This window comes from Berghia stephanieae, chromosome 6 (genome assembly GCF_034508935.2).
Source record: "Berghia stephanieae isolate SIO BIC M18660-M18661 chromosome 6, UCSD_Bste_1.3, whole genome shotgun sequence".
Taxonomy (NCBI): domain Eukaryota; kingdom Metazoa; phylum Mollusca; class Gastropoda; order Nudibranchia; family Aeolidiidae; genus Berghia; species Berghia stephanieae.
The window spans coordinates 3413459-3425958 of NC_088365.1; the positions used below are offsets into that span (position 1 = coordinate 3413459).

The following is a 12500-nucleotide window of genomic DNA, read 5'->3' on the forward strand; positions in this document are numbered from 1 at the left end:
CCATTTGGCACGTTCCCTCCCTTTGACTATTTGTTTCTCGACCACGAAAAAGCATGGCGAACATTCCTAAATTCCATAGCTGTCTTTAGTACATGCCAAAGAAACAAACAAATAAGTCAGTCCCACAGTTAGTATTTCTCACAATATTTTGACACACTGATGAAAGAATAGACACCTAGATAACCACGCCTCTCGGACAGTCGTCATAATGTAAACAATGGCAATGATTGGCAAACCTGGCAAACTACACAGGTTTTACTATCGGTGACACGTGTCTAAATAAAATACTCACTGTTCTATCACTTGATCAACAGAGCCAGCATAGAAAACTATGTGTAAATTTAAACGTTTATATTATGATCGAGAAAATCGTGTGAAATCTAATCTAGTCACCCATTTGGCGGTATAAAAAACAATAACAATGATCAGAGAAAGGTCGATATCATTCCCGTTATTCCCAACTGTTTGTCCGACCACGTGTGAAGTTGTGTCACAAATTCTGTGTTTTGATTGGTCAAAAATGTACGATAGCTCAGTTGGTATAGCACTCGCTTCACACGCAAAGGTACCAAGATCGATCACGGTAGATTCGAGATTTTTTTCTGACTCCCTGTCCATCCAGCATTGAATGGGTAGCTGAGTCTGTAAGATTAGGCGGAGGGTACTTTACGACAGACCAGCGTATTATCCAAAGGATAGCAAACAATTGATATTGTCAGTTTCACGCTTGGAAATCGAGATAAACTCCGGCTCCATGGGCCCAATGGCTCCGAAGGACTACAATCTTTTTAAAAAGGGCATCATTGCCAATAGATTGCCAAGCATTGCATTAAGTGGAGGTATCGATTTGATTCACAATTATTCCGATATATGTGATATAGTGGGCGCAACCCCCCCCCCCCCCCCCCCCCCCCCCCCCCCCCCCCCCCACATGCACAGATACATACACAATTACATGCATTGATACATAGACACATAGATAAATATATGCATACATACATACATACATACATACATACATACATACATACATACATACATACATACATACATACATACATACATAGACAGGCAGACAGACAGACATACACACACAAACACACGCACACACGCACACACACACACACACACACAAACATCCATCGTTGACCTTTGAATTTAACTCATCAATCAGACTATAAATTAATATTTAAGGTTATAGATATTATGCGCTTGGCTGAGAAGCTCATAACATTGTCACCCGGAAGAATAACGGACCAACACATAAAACTATGTGTAACCTTGGACGTTTATAGTCTGGTTAATACAGTTTAGTGAGAATTACTCATAAACGCGGATGGCAAAAAGCAATAACAAAGACCTGAGTGACGTCAACTTCATACTATGTATATGTACAGAGTTTTGGTACGATTGGCCAAGCGAGCAGAACTGGGCGAGTATTGTAAATACTATGTTTGTTGTAAATAAAACGCAAAGCATCAATAAAACAACTACTAAATTATTGTTTTAAAATACAACAATGCGCGTTGCGAGCCATAAAGACACGCCAGTCTCAAATCAGGATTTTCAACAAATAAAAAAGGAACATTTCGTTTATTTGCGGGAGCGTGCAATTCATCAAGCCACATACTATCTATAAAAATTGACAACATGCCCTCAGGAGCATGGACACACTGCTTATAAGTTCTGATCAACGTGCTTTTATTTGCAGGCCTGATAACACAAATTACTATTGGCTCATTGTTGCAATGGAAATACTCTCAAACCAACGCAAGTTATTGTCCATTACAACAATGTTAAATCAAGCCCATAACTGCGTTCGCCTATCAGACCTGCAAATGTTGTGTGCAACTAGGTTCTGGTGAATACTAAACTTCTAAAAGCTGTGGACTATAAAAAGTATTGAACACATATCACATATATTACAGCTTTCACCAAAAAAAAAAAAACGTGAAAAGGAAAGTTTCGGGCTAAAAACCCTTCTTCAGCCAATCGTAAAATCAATTTAAAAGGGCAATACTTAACGTACAAATCAAAATCCAAATGAAAGAGAGAAAGGTTCAAGTTATGTCCAGTCGGGGGTAAAAAATGAATGGAGGAATACTTTGCTGGAACACGAACGTAGTTTTATTGATATCCAATTAAATCAGCCAACCTTTGTAAGGAATGGGCCTTTTATTCTAATTCGATTCAGGCTACTTTCTCGTAGGTAGGATTATGTACAGAGTATCTCATCATCCGATTCAGGCACTTGTAGGATTATGAACAGACCGAATATCATCGTCCGGGTTAAATGTTGTTCTGTCTGTGTGTGTGTGAGTGTGTGTGTGTGTGTGTGTGTGTGTATAATCCATGTGCATCATTGTTATTTTAAAACACAGTGAGGACAGAAGTTTCCATTGTAAACCGATAGGCTTTACATACATTTACTATTCACTAAATGTGAAACCGTATACACCCCCGTGTAAGATAAGTCTGGTGACAGCTGTTCCGACTCGTTTGGTATTTAATGTTCTGATTGACATTTCTTTGCAAAAAGCTTCACCCATGATGCAATAAATGTCACCTCACGGGCTTCCTTTTTTTTTTTTTTTTTTCATATCCCTTCCCCCTTTTTCACACCCTACCCCGCAAAGCCCCCGTGATTTATATGTGGCAATAAAGCCTGAATGAAATGGCAAATTTTGCATGCCGTAATATAATCTAGGAGCTTAGAGCGATTTTCGTCGCTATGTTGACGGTATGAATACACAGCATTTTGCGTGAATGATTGCCTCGATCGTGACGAGGCAAATTTAAATAGGGCTCAAAAATTCATTTAGCACTGTACTGTAACATAATGTAGAAACGTTTGAACTTCAAAATAGAAAACATCAGAGTTCGGACATCATTCAGTCGAGAAGTGAATCCCACAAGCATTAAATGGCAAGTATACCGAAAAAAAAGTTGTATTAAGAGGGAGGGAGGGGAGAGAGAGAGAGAGAGAGAGAGAGAGAGAGAGAGAGAGAAGAGAGAGAAGAGAGAGAGAGAGAGAGAAGGAGAGAGAGAGAGAGAGAGAGAGAGAGAGAGAGAGAGAGAGAGAGAGAGAGAGATAGTTCAGTATTAAGTCGAGGTGGGCCCCGTTCCGCTGTTTGAATTTAACGTGAAGACGGTTGAAATAATAAAATTAGATACTCGAGTAGTTTAAGAACCAGCTACATTCATTGTTCCCATTTTGGGTAAAAAAAAAGGTCAATAAACTTTCATAATTCAGGCCTTAAAGCCATCTTGAAGTTCAACTCCACGCAAAGCCGAAAAGGGGCGATGGCTCACACTCACATAAAAGAAATCGGCATCCGAAACCATCTTTATCATAAATGAAAACCTATAGGTAGCCTACTTAAAATTGACTAAATATTATATTATATTTGAGACTACATTATATTCATTTTTTCTCAATGGGGCAAAAATGAAAGAAAAATGTCGTAATTCAGACCGAAAAGTCATCTTTCAGTTTCTAGATTTAGATCACCTTCACGTAAGTAAATAGGACACCCAAAATGGCTCTCTCAGCTCAAGGATTTCTATTGGCCGCATACCGAGAGTACTTGTGAAAATAATTGTACCATATTAGATACTTGTCCATTATCACATTTTATTTGTGATTTGGCCTTGATTTATGGGCCCTCGTCACTTATCCCAATCCGGACACCCTATGTTCAAATTCGGACACCCCGTTGTGCCAATTCGGACACCCCTTTGACAATTGGGACAAATGCAGCTAACCTTTCTTAGTTTGAGCTAAGATGGATGTCAAACGAGCGTACCTTCACGATTAGAGTGAGTTGATTTGATAAAAATAAATATAAAGCCGGTTTCTTTACGAATTTAAGCGTAAAAAAGAACGGAAAAGGATTAACAAAAAAATATTGATTAGACCATTTCAGGAATCTATGAATTCAATATAATTATTTTTTTTTTTTGTAAGTCAACGCGAGTGGGTGCTGTACGACGGGAGGGGATTTCACTCTGAATAAGAATTCAAATCGATGTGTACATATTTGCAGGTCTAGATACATCCGAACTCACTTATGGGCCTAGTTTAACGTTGTTGTAATGGACAACATTTTGCGTCATTTTTTTAAAAGATTTCCATTACAACAGAGAGCCCATAAGGAGTTGGGTTATCAAACCTGCAAATAAGTGCACGTCAATTCAAATTGATTGTCTGCACAGAAAATCAATATTTTATTCAGAAGAATATTCAAATAAAAATAATTTGTAAAAACTTTTAAAAATAAAATTGAAAACAAATAAACAACAACGATAAAACAGAGAAAGTCGAAAAAAGTTTAAAATAGACTGTTCCAAACCATTTGAAAAAGCATTGCTTCATAATATAAATAAAAATAAAATCAAAAAAAAAAAAAAAAAAATTCCCTTTATTCATCCCATAGGGGAAATTTTATGAAGTGAGTAGAAAAGTGCCAGAAGACAATAGAGAATAAAAATTTTTTATTTGAGAGGTGAGAGAGGGATCTAGAAATGACTTTGGGTTTGAAACGAATATTTTTGTGTTCGTGGATAGCTCACACGGTAGAGCCACGCTCTCACCTGCCAGGCGGAGTTGTCGTACCAATAAGGTCGCAGGTTCGAACCCCACCACCGCCGCGAAAAAATTTTTTATTCTCTATTGTCTTCTGGCACTTTTCTACTCACTTCATATCTTGTTGTTACCAATATTAGTGCCTGCTCCACTCACTTTTCTGAATTAAAAATTCACCCCATACACCGGAGGATACTCAATGTCTCAATCGTTTCTATGTTATATGTTTGTGATGAGAATATTGGCTATTAAGCTTAACTGCTGGTCAAAATTACTTCGCGATGGTGGTGAACGAATCGGCGATCTCAAGAAGTGGGTGAGAGAGGGATCTAGAAATGACTTTGGGTTTGAAACGAATATTTTTGTGTTCGTGGATAGCTCACACGGTAGAGCCACGCTCTCACCTGCCAGGCGGAGTTGTCGTACCAATAAGGTCGCAGGTTCTAACCCCACCACCGCCGCGAAAAAAATTTTTATTCTCTATTGTCTCAAAAACAGAGTGTAGCCTACATAAAGTGAACATGTTTCCGGGGTCATCCATTAATGAAGGGCCCAGATTTCATTAGTTTACTTATACTTATACTCCATGCATGATGATAAAAAGAAAACGATGCCATCAAGTGTACAAGATGAAGTTAAGTCCAGAATGTGGACAAGTCTGTATACAAAGGTCCAGGTTCGAACCACGATTAAGATATGTACTGAGGTCATTACTAGTGGCTGTACAATTCTGAGTCCAATCGCAGACTCTTAGATTGAGCGTTTGTATACCGCAATATCCACTAAACGTGCTCAAAGCGCTTTACAAATGGTCCCTGACCAACAGCAGCACGTAAGCTCAAGAACGAGACATGTCGCTTGTTAGGCGACAATACAATTTTTTTCCCGACAGAGACAACGCTGTTAACGACCAGGTACTTATTTTACACTTGAGTACGGTGAGAGAATGTGAGTAAAGAGTCTTTTCCAAGGACTCAACTATGCGCCGAGTGAGGCTCGAACCCTGGACCTTCCCATCCGAAAGCGAGTGTCATACCACTAGACCACGTAGCCGCATTGATCTGAATTGTATTGAAAATGGAGTTGCAAACGTTACCCCCACTGTCAAACAAGCCTAACAGCCTTCACGTATTATTTTCCTCTCTTAATAGTGTGATCATTTACATAAATAAAGGTTACTTTTTCACTGTGTTAGCTTTCATGCATATTCGAGACAGTGACCTTCTAGTGGTCTGGTAGCTACTACCACAACACTAAGCCTATACACGATAAGACGAGAAAGAGAGAGAAGAGACGGAGAGAGAGAGAGAGAGAGAGAGAGAGAGAGAGAGAAAGAGAGAGAGAGAGAGAGAGAGAGAGAGAGAGGTATACGTAGTATGTACTGAAAATTGTACCAAATACCCCAAGGCGATCTGTACAAATGCAGGTCTGACATCATAACCCGACTTAAGGAATGGACAATATTTTGCATCATTTTTTTGTTGTTTTTTTTTAAATTTTGATTACAACAATGAGCCCACAAGGACTTGGGTTATCAGACTTGCCCAAAAAAAATATTTTTTTTTAAATGCACGTCGCCCAAAGGTCTCTTTTAAAAAATGAAAACGTTTAAAAATCCAACCTTCAAAATAAATAAATAAACAAATATATATTATATAATATATATTTTCATTATTTTTTTCATTAGTTAAAAGAATGCCATTTTTAACACAGACCGGCGCGTGCTTATTACATGCAGGCATGACAACCCAAATTGTTGTGGTCTCATTTTTTAAATGGAAATTACTCTCATCCAGACGCGAAATACTGCCTATTACATTAATTCGCACAAGTCCCATAATTGTGTTAGGCTATCAGGCCTACAAAGTAAATATAAGCGCGTCGATCCAGACCAAATACAAAAACATTGATTTTGATGTCAGCTCTAAAGATCAAATATCGATTTGAATAGTCAGCCCATCAAGAATGGAAAATAAAATCCATAAAACAGCCATTTTGTCATATAATTTAGTGACCAATCGTCCCACTGTGGGACTCCCACAACGGTTTTATATCAGAAGAGACTTAATGCTAATATAATATATATATATATATATATATATAATATATATATATATATATATATATATATATATATATATATATATATATTTTTAAAAATCTTAACTGTAGCCTGTAAAATTTTACTCAAAATAAATGCCCAAATTGTAAAGAGTCAGTTTCGTTTCCTACAACTTCATAACGATCAGTTCCAATTTATTGAAGCTTCCATTTCATTACTTCTCGTTATGTTTTTTCATTCGAGCTTCAATAGCAACATTTTCATTTCTACAACTTCACAACAATTAAACAAACAGGTCATTTCTACCGTTAACTCAATGTCCTTTGCCTAGTCCATTCCTACATCATACCAGATTGAGTAGGTGGGTCACATACTGACCTGCCTACTTGAAAATTTAAAAATTCGTAGTTTAAAGGTGATAAAAAATACCAGTCGCTATAGTTAATTTTAAACAATAAATATATAACTCTTCAAAATCCTTGAAATTATGCAATCTGATATAAATTTCACTTTTGAATAAGTTTTAATGACTTAGGTCATTAAGTTCTTAAATTGGAAACAAAATTTCGTAATTCTACGATTTTTTTCGTAGTACTAGGCAGGTCTGGTCCCATGGGACCAACCGAACCTACGTTTATCTTAAACTAACGTGTACATACGAGTTGCAAGCCTAATAACCCAATTATTTTGGATTCGTTGTTGTAATCGAAATATGTATTCTCAAATCAACGCAACATATTGTCCATTATCTACAACAATGTTAAATCAAGGCCACAATTGCGTCCGATTTTCAGACCTGCTAATAATATATGCACGTAACCCTATACGAAAAATATGCCACCGTTAATAAAGAGACCTGGGGGGGGGGGGGGGTATTTGAAACCGACGTCTACTTATTTGCAGGCCTAATAACCCAATTATTTTGGACTCATTGTTGTAATCGAAATATTCATAATTGCGTCCGATTATCAGACCTGCTAATATATGCACGTAACCCTATACCAAAAACATGCCACCGTTAGTAAGAGAGCTAGAGAGGTGATATGAGCTAGGTCTGAAACGGTAATGGATAGATAGATTGAACTTACTGGTGTGTATCGATATGCAATATCAACCAAACAATGGCTTGGATTAGGGACACACCCCCAAAATACGTTTATTTTAAACTAACGTGTATATTTGCAAGCCTAATAACCCAATTATTTTGGACTCGTTGTAATCGAAAAATTCTCAAATCAACGCAAAATATTGTCCATTATCTACAACAATGTTAATAATATGTGCCCGCAACCATATACCAAAAACATACCACCGTTTATAAAGAGAGCTAGGGAGGTGATGTGAGCTGACGGTAATGGATAGACTGAAGTTACTGGTGTGTATCGACATCAACCAAGCAATGGCTTGGATTAGGGACACACCCCCAACCTTGAACTAATAATATGAATATAACACGACCGGGGTTAAAATGACAAGCATAGTGTAATCTTATGTCAAACTAAGTACCGATAACAAACCGCTGGTTATCCCCTGTTTACAATTTGACACGTTTGATACCCACCGTACTAGTTTTGCTTACTGCCTTTTATCCTCTTCATTAAATACAGTTAATAAATAAATTAAAAAATAACAAGTAAGGATGTTGAAATAAGTTGATTGGGTTTTAGAAAAAGATTTTTAAAAAGGATAGTAAATAAGCAGTGTTTGAACACGGGACCGACAGGGTTGTCATAGGATGCAAAATAACGTAACAAATATTATAATATACTTAGCTATATTCACCCTTCATACTTCATATTTATTTTACTTTTTTTCAACAGTGATAATAATATTAGAATTGCAACAACTGTCAGCACATGGGGAGATAAATTATAGCTGGTAGGATAATGCCGCTCTAGCTAACACAGCTCAAAAATAAATAAATGAATGAATGAATATACACATAAAATGAAATAAAATAAAAAGTAACTGACAAAAGAAGATCAAACTGCACATTGTATGTCTCAGATTCATGATTGATGGAATGACGTTTTTGCTTTGATAGCTAAAAGAGATATGGATTTTGACTTTTATTCACTTACATAGGATAGTCAATGCCAGTGGAAACGTGTGCAATAAATAATAGATAACCTATTGACATAATAATTGTGATAAGAATTATTTTTTTTTCAATGCGACCAAATTCCTTCTCTGAAGATTAAGTTTGAGATGTTATTTAGTGCATATTTTTAATAATTTATATAGTTATTAAAAACTGTTAATAATACTAATAACTTTTACTGTTAGAATCATTATAAACATAATAATTATTTAATCACTATTATCAATAAGATCAGTCATCAACATTATTCAACTTCCTATCCAACATTGGGCTAAGAAAATTTGAATTTGATTATGACGCCATACCACATAACCGTTTAAAAGCCATAAACAAAACACAAACAAGATAACGACTGCTGAACTCGATAAAACCGGCTCCCATTATCATTAGAGCTATCATAATCCCAAGCCTCTTGACACTACCATAAAAGGGTCATTGCTATCAATACTAATCTCTGCATTTCCTTAAAAAGATAATGATTGAAGTATTGTTTTTATTGTAAACACAATAAGATCATTAAAATACCACACAAAATTACCCTCAAAAACAAGTTGGAAAAAGGAGAAGAAAAAAACAAAACATGGAACAAAAAAAGAACTTGGAAAAATATGACAAAAAGATCAAATTAAAGACCTGATGTTCCCTGTGAGGGAACAATTTAAGAAGTCATAGCAAAAGTCGTCTTTTCTTCTTACCACTGACTTCAGTGGAAACAGACATCATCACGCATCTCTAAAAGGAGTATAGCAATTGTTTGCTACTCTGTAGATATGAAACTAGAACTAATTGACAAGTTGAACGGAACAGCTAAAAGACTCCAACACATTATTCCATGTTATTAAATCAAAGACCACAAGCCCAATGACTCTGGATTAGAAACAACAATTGGTAAAACTATCAATCACTACTGGGTGAACAGTACAGGGTTTTTCAAAAATATCCTGCTATCACTCAGGACAGATACTGATCCTAGGCTTGCTGAGCCCTTGATGGAACCGAACGTTCTGTATTTATTATTATTATTATAATTGTTATTATTGTTATTATTTTTAAAAAATATTATTAGTAGCAGTGATTAAGTAGGCAAAATAAACGGGTAATCAAAAACCAAAGGAGTCCATCTTTGTATTATATATCAAGTATTGCTCTTAGATAGGTATAGGGGTCCGATAGCTTAATTGTTAGGGCATTTGCTTCACATGAAAAGGGACCAGGATCAATCCCTGGAAGTCCAGATTTGTTTTTTTTTCTGAACACTTTTTCTACTGTTTACCAAGAAGTGACTGAGTTGTTGGGCCTATAAGAATCGACAGAAAGAACTTTGCAGTAAACTGGCATCCTATCCTAAGGGTGGCAATCAATTGATATTGTCCGTTTTAATATCAACTAGAGAAACAAGGATAAATTTTGGCTCCTTATGGCTCTGAATGACTCATTTTGGATAAGTATAGCATACGCAGTTCAGAGTGAAACATTTTAAAGTAAGAATAAATAAAATTGATTCCCATTAGATGCATGTTAAATTAAAGTAATCAAGTAAATATGGATGCAGGCTCATTGAAACATAATATAATAAATGAAATAACCATCGAATTTTAATCGAAATAAAAAAGATTGGATAATTAAAATTGAATTTTTCCCCCCAACTTAATTGTTGCCAGGGGGTCTTAATAGCTCACTTTGTAGAGCACTAACTTCACATGAAAATGGACCAAGATCGAAATGGGTGATGAAGTCGAGACTTTTTTCTGACCCCCCTCAACCAGCAGTGATTTGGTAGCTGGTCCTGTTCGGTCTGGCAGAAAGTACTTTGTGACATACGTAGTGTCCTATCCAACAGGTAGGAAGCAATTGCTATTGTACGTTTCACTCTATATAAACTGGGCTAAACTCTGGCTCCAAGAGCATAAAAGCTCTTAAGGACTAATTTTTAATATAAAAATTGTTCCCAGGATCAAAAGTTGAATTTCATTGAATCTGAATAATGTACGTAGTACTTTAGAGCTATACAACCGTGGTACCAGAACAGAATTAATCTATGTTTATGTTGTGATAAACGGACAGTACCAAAATATTGCTACCCTTTGGATAGGATGCTAGACTTGTACAAAGTACTGTCCACACTATATAATAGACCCAGACACCCAATCATTGCTCTGTTGAAAAGGGTTGTCAGAAACAAAAATTGATATAAGTCCCTTTGTTTGTGAGGAAAGACATACTCTATAACGGCAATCACCATTCCTTTGTTGAATCTGTGCACTCCATCTATTACTGACTATGATTTAAGCTTACAGTTTAAGGAAAATAAATAAAATAAATATGAACATTATCTATTTACATATAAAGATTAACCATTCCCAATGCACTTCACAATGTTTTATTTTGTTCCCCAAGCAGGTCATATGGAACCATATTTCCATTTCATACAGTACCTACTAAGTTGACTCTTCGCCATCCTTTTGTATAAACACTCTCATAATATCTGTCACTGCCTGGTCAGGTTCTCATTTACACCGGAGTCAAGCGGGGTTGTATGTGTAAAGTGCCATACCAAAAGAATTTTCCATGGCCACTGTCACACATCTGTCAGTTGATTTCAATGCTTGACTTTTGTGGCAAAACGAGACTTTGTACACCTGAGCCACTGAGCTATACTGATGGCTTTGTATGTGATACATATCCATACGAGCCAAAAGTACACTCGAATTCACCAACACCAACATCTAGGGATCACAAGTAAAATATTATAATATATTTTGAGTATATCACTATTTTTGGGTGAAAGTTTCTAAACTTATATGTGTAATTGATTAAGTATATTATTACATATTTTCAAAAAAGTGATATGCACCAGTTTAGAGTTTTCGGACACTTATTATGAACCTTGGTTTGATTTTGTTGTTGTTGCTGTTATTGGGGGGGGGGGGGGGGGCAAATCTGAAGAAATAAATAGGTCAATGTTTAGCACTGCACCAACAAGCATATACGTATAACTCTAATTCAAACTCTATCTCTAGTGGTATCACACAAATATAATAATTGACTTGTGATCATATATGTTAGTGTTGATCTAAAAATTGTCACACACACACACACACACACACACACACACACACACACAAACAGACACACACAAAGAACTAGACTAGGTATTTGAAAAATTAAAAAAAAAGTTTGATACAAAAAAAAAAAGAAATAAAATCGGCTCGGCTGAAGTTAAAACGTGTATAAATCAAAGTCAAAGTATCTGTTCAGCAAAGAGTCAAAGAGCCACAAATCTGCGCATTTTCAGCTCTGAACTGAACAACGTTCTACGTAAGTGTAAGAAGTCAGTCTTGACAATTGTTTCTATTAATTTCTAAGATAAAAATATAGTCTTCTGCTTTTGCGATTCCAACTACACGGTCCCTTTATTTGACAATCGAGAAAACAATAATTTCGGGAACGTGATGCTTTTCTTACTTACTTAGATAAAATACAATTTACTTGATATCTACTTGCTCGTTCCGTTTTGCCACTGTGACTGTAATGTTGTGTTGCAAAGTCAAGTCAAATTACACATCTTAATGAATGTTTTGTTTGAATTATTTAAAATGCAAAATATTGATAAATATTCACCTGTTTGTACAAATGGGACAAAATCCAAATGAAATCTTCAAATACGTTGTTTTGTTTTTTTTTTAATAGTTTGATCAAGTCTGTGTTTACGTTGTCTCGGCTCAAGATCTAACCTTGTAACGTGCCGCAGC

At 36.0% G+C, this 12500-nt stretch overlaps 1 protein-coding gene across 3 annotated transcripts in view; it reads right to left on the reverse strand.

Moving 5' to 3' along the window:
* Nucleotides 1-12500, reverse strand: part of LOC144975982 (cytosolic 10-formyltetrahydrofolate dehydrogenase-like) — a 36381-nt gene that overhangs the window by 23157 nt on the left and 724 nt on the right. The window contains exon 2 of one of the 3 annotated variants that reach the window (XM_078920229.1): nt 12370-12500. This exon is cut by the window's right edge and continues 17 nt beyond it. The gene's annotated coding sequence lies outside the window, so the exon portion shown is untranslated. Of the gene's footprint in view, nt 1-2029; nt 2229-8620; nt 8705-12369 lie in introns of those variants that run through there. The other 2 variants (XM_078920230.1, XM_078920233.1) reach the window with 2 other exon arrangements.